The 6,300-nt window shown below is 60.5% G+C and overlaps 1 protein-coding gene across 1 annotated transcript in view; it reads right to left on the bottom strand.

The window, feature by feature from the left end:
* Nucleotides 1-6,070, bottom strand: part of APBA2 (amyloid beta precursor protein binding family A member 2) — a 229,038-nt gene extending 222,968 nt beyond the window's left edge. The window contains 1 exon segment of the mRNA NM_001131678.1: nt 5,940-6,070. The gene's annotated coding sequence lies outside the window, so the exon portion shown is untranslated.
* Between the last annotated feature and the right edge of the window lie 230 nt (nt 6,071-6,300).

Raw genomic sequence — 6,300 nt, forward strand, 5'->3', positions numbered from 1 at the left:
GTAAAACCGAGTGGCTGGGAGCCCTGGGACAGAGTCTGACATTACACACAAGACAAGTTTGGAAAGATCCAGATGGAGTGGGAAGGGAATCTGGGCGTGGGGGTGCCTCATTCCAAAGTGTATCCACATCTGAGGTGACTGCAGGGAGACACAGAGCTGACTTTGGCAGCAGGGACCGCCTGGGTGCAAAGAACCCAAACAACTGAAAATCCAAAAAGAAATCTTAGTGCAGAATCAGAAAGCTCACTCTTTGGGCTGGTTACCTTCCCAAACACATTCTCCTCTGGCCTATGTGAAACTGACATTGCACTGTACAACTCTGCAGCTCTGTCCTGACTGCCCACTGAGTGAGGGTCTGTGCTACAAGCCAGGAGGATCCAAATGTGAACACAGCTAGGTTCCAGCTCTGGGACTCGGGGAAAGGAGGCGCAGGGAGCTGGACATGTGCTGCAAGGGAGACTAACGCTCCCGTGTCTCACTCACTCGCTCATCCAACAACAGCGCTAAGGCTCTACTGTGTGCCAGGCACTTTTCTAGCTACTGGGGATCCAGAGGTGAACAAAGTCCTTTACATTTGAGTGGTAAGAGACTGACAATAAACAAACAAGTATATAAATAACACACTGAATGTTGAGTACTGAGGAGAAACACAAAGCAAGGTTAACAAGAGAAGGGGAAGTAATGCTAATTTATGTAGGGCTGTCAGGGAGCCGGCAGTAAGTGAGGGGCCGGCCAGGTGGCATCTGGGGGTGGCTCACGCCAAGGGGGTGGGAATAGCATGTGCAAAGGCCAGAGGCAAGAGTGGCCTGGCAAATCTGAGGACCAAGGGATAAGAGGGAAAGAGCCCACATTCAGTTGGGATCTCCAGGATGGACACAGGCCAAGATGACAGGTGGGGATGGGGTGGGGACAACCCAGGGCAGATCTGGGCAGTGAGCCTGTCTGCCTGGAGCCAGGACAGCCTGGAGGGGCCATTCTTGGGAGCGAGTGGGGGAACTTGAGAAAATCCAGCCAAGTAACGTGGATGTGGAGGGAGCACTGGAAAGCCACTGAAGGCCTGGGCAGTGGTGACACACCTGGCCTGGGCCAACTTGCAGAGTCACGAGTACTCCACAGCCCCCAACCTGGGAAACCTCACAGCCGGCACAGAAATCATAACGCACACAGCAATGGCACCCCACCAGTACGTAGGGTTCCACATACTGGCAGAGAGCCCGGCTGCATGATCTTGAGGTCACCTACCTCCCGGGGCTCCCTTGTGTGTCTGGACAGGGAGAGAGGGGAAGATTGGCTTCAGGAGAGGCGAGAAAAGACGGTGCCCACGACAGCTGACTCAGCCTGTGCCAGCAGGCTGCTCTGAGACACGAGCTGGACCCAACCCAGGCGGTGGGCGGCAGGGGGGTGGGGAGGAACTCTGGGAAAGGAAGGAGCCAGAGAAGTCTCCCTGTGGGCGCTCAGCCCAACCACCCTCCAAGGGAACAATAGGCACCTCCAGCCCCCGCCGGGCACACAAGCTGCCTCCTGGTGAGCAACCCTCTCAAACTTCACCCCCAGCCCCCGCCGGGCACACAGGCTGCCTCCTGGTGAGCAACCCTCTCAAACTTGACCTACATCGGGGAGGCCTGCCTGGTGGTCAGTGGCTACCTTACATCCCACCTGTGCCTCCACGTTCCCAGTCTTCACAGCCACCTGGCAAGGGTGAGGAACTGAGACTGTGCGGGGAGGGCACACAGCCTGTGAGTGGTACAGCCAGGACCGCCCGCCACCCAGGCCCAGAGCTCTCTCCACTCTCCCCGTTCTCTAAGGACCAGGCTGCAAGGCAGGGCATGTGATCTCTGCCGAAGACATTCAGGCCATCCAGTGATGTGTGCTGGGTCTCGATCCCCACCGACCACCAGTCCTCTCTTCCCCTGGACAGTAAAGGTTTCTCCAAGACTTCAGACCATGGTGTCACCTGAGACCCACACCTGTTGAGTCACCGGGACAGGTATGCGTGGCAGAGGACATCCAGAAGCGCTGGAGAGGAGCTGAGGCCTGGAGGGGCTCTCTGAAGCCAGGCTCAGCCCCCACTCTCCCCACTCCAACAGCCCTCACCGCAGCCACTGCCGCCCAATCCAAACAAAGCCCAGGCTGATGCCAACCTCACCATCAACTGTTTTTCCTCTGACTTCCTCAGTTTTGTCTAGGAAAAATCAAGGTGTCTTATCACCCCTCTCAGCTTCCAGGGGTGTGATCAGTGTCTTTTACAATTATCTCTTATTTTTATCCAGTATTTCTAAGCTCAGTTGGCAAACTAGGTATTTATGCACCTCCATTTCACAATCCATCCCCACCAATTATGCCTGTAAAACTAACATTTTGTTGAAAAAAAAAAAAAAGGTTAGAACTACTTAAAAAGGTTATGTAAACAAGTTAACTAGCAGGCCACAACTTGGGTCTGGGGTGTCAGAGAAAACATGCAAGGTGGAAGAGAATGAGGAGCTGACGGTCACCAGTTTCACCTCTTTCCAGCGCCCACCCAACTCTCCTGCTCACACACACTCCCACCCCGTGGGACTCAGCCTGCAGCTTCTCCCATCCCAGGAGCCCAGGAGACCGACAGTAGGGAGGGGCACAGACCGCACTTCCTAACAAATGAGAGGGAAGACTAGGTGCCCCATCGCTAATGCCATCACCCAGTCTCAGCCCAGCCATGGAGCCCACTCCAAGGGTCCCCCTGACAGTGCTGCTAGAGCCCACCAAGGGAGGGCTGCCGGCACACAGCTGCAAGCTCCAGCTTTATCCACTCACGCCCTGGACATTGCCCGGAGCCCCAGCGTTCCAGGTCCGTGTCACCCTGGCCCTCCTGCCCGGCAGATCCTAAGCTCAGGAGACCCTCTCCAGCCCAGGCTTCAGGGGGAAGCAGCCCCCACGGTCACCCAGGAATCAGCGCAGAGGGCAGGGCATCCTGGACGCCCCGGACTGAGAAACCCAGAACCTGTCCCCTGCGTAGCGGCCACACACAGGAGAAACCCCTGCCTCACCTCACTGGAGGGACCCTGACCCAGAGGCCTGAGAAAAAGCCGCCTGCAGGCTCCTGGCACCTGCCAACCTGCACCTTAGGAAAACTTGTCCCACTTCAACCTGCAAAGCTCTCAGGTCATTATTTCTAAAATCACTGTCCTTTCTCAAAGAGCAAGGAAAACACACACACACACACACACACACACACAAAACAAACAAAAACAGAAAGAAGCACAGGAGGTTGAAGAGGCCAGAGGCAGTTTAGCCCAAAAACAGTGCCAGATGCAAGATGCCGAGTTCGGGGTGCCTCGAGCCTCCACATGCCCATTTAGGAGCTGACTGCACTCAACCACAGATTTATGTCTGGTGCCTGCCAGGTCGTATCTGAATAGATTGAAAAATTAAGCCTTCCTTCTGCCAGTAAATACGAAGTTAAGACTAGCAGGCCCCTCTAAGGCTCTGCTCTCCACGGGGGTCCTCGGCAGGCGTCGGGGAAGGAAGTTCGCCGCCTCCCCGCCTGGGCACACCGAGGCCCGCTGCCCGGCCCATGGCGCCCTGCTTGGGGACCGGGGGCCTCGATGTTCTCCTTCACCATCTGCAGCCAGATCTACCGCCAGCAGCCTTGCCAGGCAGTGCCTGCCATGGGGAAGGGGCCAGGCCGAGGGGCAGCTCCGCGCCGTGCCCCCAACCGGGCACCTGCAGCCCAGGGACAACGGGGTGTGGGGTTTTGAATTGATAAGTTTTTCCCTCTGGGCCTTATTATAAAGGGAAAGGGAAGGGGGCGAAGATCTGGGCTTGGGTTCTCCGGGGGCAGCGAACCCAGAGGCGACCCCAAACTCAGTAGTTGCCGCCCGGCACGAGGACTTGATGCCGGTGCCAAGCGGCCCGGCCAGCCCGGCAGGAGTCGAGCGGACAGCCCCGCCACACAGAGCCTCTTGCCCGCGCCGGGTGGCCCCTTGCCGCGGTGCCCCCCGCGCGGGATGCGAGAGCCGCCGCCTGGTCCCCGCCCCGCCCGCCCACCCGTCGTGGGAGGGGGAAGAAGCCGGTCAGAGAGGAGTGGGGCCGCCGGGCTGTACCCCCATATCCCAGCGGCGGCCGCCCCGCAGCCACGCTGAGTCGGGAGGGCAGCGCTCGGGAGCGCTCGGGCCGCAACCTCCGCGCCGCCCCCCACGCGTCCGGGTCCTCGCGGCGCCCCAGGCGGCCCCAGGCTGCCGCCGCCGGCAAGTCAGGCAGCCCAGGTTCCCCAGCTTACCTGGCCAGGGCGCTAGGCTGCCCCGGTACGCCGCCGTCCCCGCCCCGCCGCCGGCTCAGTCCGCGAGGCCGAGCTCTTTGTGAGCCCGCGCCGAGCCGCACACCGCGACTGCTAATGAGCCCGGGAAGCTGAATAGCTTCCCGAATAGCGGCGGGCGCGCCCCGGACGCAGCGTACGGCACGCAGGGCCGCCTCTGCCGGGCGCACGCGGCGCGGCTGCGGGGCGCATCCCGCACCGGCCTGCGGCTGCCGGGCCTGCGCCCCCGCCCCGGCCGCTTCCGCCTCACCCCCGCCGGGCACACTGGGGCCGGAAAACGATTCCCGGTTAGATCGCGCGCCGTGAGGAGAGGGAAGACAAAGATGCGTCCGTGCCGGGCGTGCGCGAGGCCCTGCGCCCCCTGGCCCTGGCGCTGGGACAGTCGGCAGGGCAGGAGGGTGCACTCGGGACCAGGGTCCCGCCGGGCCGGTCTCCGGGATCGGGGCTGGAACCCAGGCGCTGGAAGGCGCCGCGCCCCGAACGCCCCGGGCCCTGGGGAGCACACAGATTCCCGGGCGTGCCCCTGCCGTGCTGGCTGGGGAGCTGCAGGGGTCTGGTCCCGCAGGTAGAGCCGGTGAACGCGAGGCTCCGCTGGTAGAGGCGGTGAACGCAAGGCTCCGCACCTTGCCCCGGCCGCCGCGCCGCGCCGCGCCCTGCTTGCTCAGCCCCGCGCAGCTGTAATGGGGGACCCTAGAGCGAAGAACCCTCGAGCGAAGAACTAACTCTCGGGGATCTCTGAAAGCCCCATCCGGCAGGGGAGGCCCCCTGCTGCCTCCCCACCGCAGCTCCCCTAGGCGCATGCTGGACTCCCAAGTCTTCCCTGGCGGTCCCCGGTAACCATCCCAGCACCCCGTTTCTGATACTCTGTGCTGCTTTAGTCCCCAGCCCCAGGGCCTCACTCCAGGCCTTTCTCTCCTTGCTGTCCTAAATGGAGAGAACCCTGACCTCCGCGGGGCCCTGGGGAGCACACACTTCTAGACACTCACATACATCCCCAGGGGAGCCAGTCTTCCCCCACTACAGCGCGAGAAATGCCCTGGAGGCCCTCGAAGGTCATGCTGGAGACTCCGGTGTCACCTTCGGCCCTCTGGCCCTTTCACTGAGTCCCAGGCAGATGTGATAAGCCATGGGAGATGCACAGGATGCCTTGTCCGGGCAGAGTGGGGGCTCAGGTGCCTCCCTCCCCCCAAGTCGTGGTGATTTGCCCTCGTTTTCTTTTCTCCTGTGGCTGGACTAGGCGAAGCTGTGGCATGGGAAGTTCTGCCCATGACAGAAGGCACAGAAAGGCAGGGGGACTGGGGGGTGAGGAGAGCGCATCTTCCTGCTGCCCTGAGGGCCCAAGCTGAGACCGTAAGGAGAAGGAGCTGGGGGAAGCCGAATCCTGAGATGGACTAGGGTTAGATACAGTGTGGACTTGGCCTCTCCACACCCTGCCCCCACCAAACATTCATAGGTCCCCAGGGCCAGAGCCGCCAGTGGGGGCTGCTCCTGGTAGGGGAGCTTTGTAGCCACAGGGCCAAACAAAGGGGCAAAGGCCAGGGCAGGCCAACGAGGTTCCTGACCTATGCCCCGCCCCACTCAGATGAGCACACCTTCACTGTCTACACCTTCACTGTCTACTTTCCACCTGCATAGACATCCTGCTTACCTGGCTAACACAAAGTTCATCCAGCCTCCTGTGGCCCAGCCTTTCACCAATGCCAATAGTGGGAAGCAACAATTAGGAAGAAGTGATTCCGAGAAGAGAAATGCAGTCATCTTCTTGCCTTACTGTTATGTGGTCACATCCCATAGGAAACCAGACACCTGTGCCTGAAGCTGAGCCACACAACACCCCCCACCTCCTCAAACCCCCACCCCCATCTGTGTGAATGTGTGTGGGCCGGCAAGTTGCATGCTGTTCTTTTAACAGCCTCCCTTGAGATCTTCCCATGAGCAGGCTCTGGGCCAGTCACTGGAAATTAAACCCCATCCCAGCACCAGGGAGTGATAGTGGCTGATGTCCTCAG

This window comes from Pongo abelii, chromosome 16, assembly GCF_028885655.2.
Source record: "Pongo abelii isolate AG06213 chromosome 16, NHGRI_mPonAbe1-v2.0_pri, whole genome shotgun sequence".
NCBI classification, from domain to species: Eukaryota; Metazoa; Chordata; class Mammalia; order Primates; family Hominidae; genus Pongo; species Pongo abelii.